A 1,048-nucleotide genomic window follows, 5' to 3' on the forward strand; every position below is an offset into this window, starting at 1 on the left:
AGATAGAGCATGGAAGTAATAAAACAAACTTAGCCTACCACAGAAGTCCTTCAATCCACTGGAAATTGATGCTGTGGGAGACAAAAAAGTTAGGTAAAAATATATTAATGTTACACACACAGGCAGGCAGATAGATAAATAGACTTTTTTTTTCAAGTTCAATGTCAAGGACAGCAATAAATGTGACACACAGAGACACCACAGTCTATATTTACTTCTAATAGATTCCTAATATTCGTCTTTTGCATGAATGTCATTGTAAGCTACCTCGTGTGGGATCAAATCCATCCAAGCTTTTTTCAAACCCACAAAACTTTAATTTACATTCTAGTCAAGATCCCAAGATACCCAAACAGCCATAAAATACGTCATGGGTTTAATATTTCACTCATAAGTCAATAGGAGTAAGGTTAGGCCTATGATGGGCGTTAACGAGCATACAATATTATGCAATAAGCCTTACAGTGTGGAAAAAGTAATTTTTACAGGCTAACTTTGCGTTTAACTAGAAACTAAATTTCCCCATTAGCTTCATACGTAAAAACATGCTTATTAGCAACGTTAATGCTCAAATAAAGCAAGTAAGTAACGTAATGAGCCTATATAACGTTTACAAAATAATCGCAATACGCTTATCTCATGTCAACACTCATGTCACGCAACATTAAAACACATTTTATGTATTGATTTCCCTTATTGACTAATTAATTTCCGTTAAAATGCTCGGTTTTATCATTTAAATGTTCTTACCTGAAAATATGAAGCGCGAAATATTGCAACGTTGCTGCGTCATTCAGTAGACCTCCGATTACCGGCGAGCTGGATTCCTCTGGTATTGGATCTGGAGTCTTCTCTTGTATTTGTCGGTGATTAACCATGTGGATGGATGATAACAGCCTTCTGAGCCGGCCCATATATATGAGCTGATAACCACTGATAACGCCCATTCAATCGAGTGATAACATTCGAAGCAGGTGGATAAATGTCCATATTTGATAAAAAGGTTTAAAACCATGACGTTTATACTAATAAAGACAATTCAATAGTC

The sequence above is a fragment of the Micropterus dolomieu genome, linkage group LG12 (genome assembly GCF_021292245.1).
Source record: "Micropterus dolomieu isolate WLL.071019.BEF.003 ecotype Adirondacks linkage group LG12, ASM2129224v1, whole genome shotgun sequence".
NCBI classification, from domain to species: domain Eukaryota; kingdom Metazoa; phylum Chordata; class Actinopteri; order Centrarchiformes; family Centrarchidae; genus Micropterus; species Micropterus dolomieu.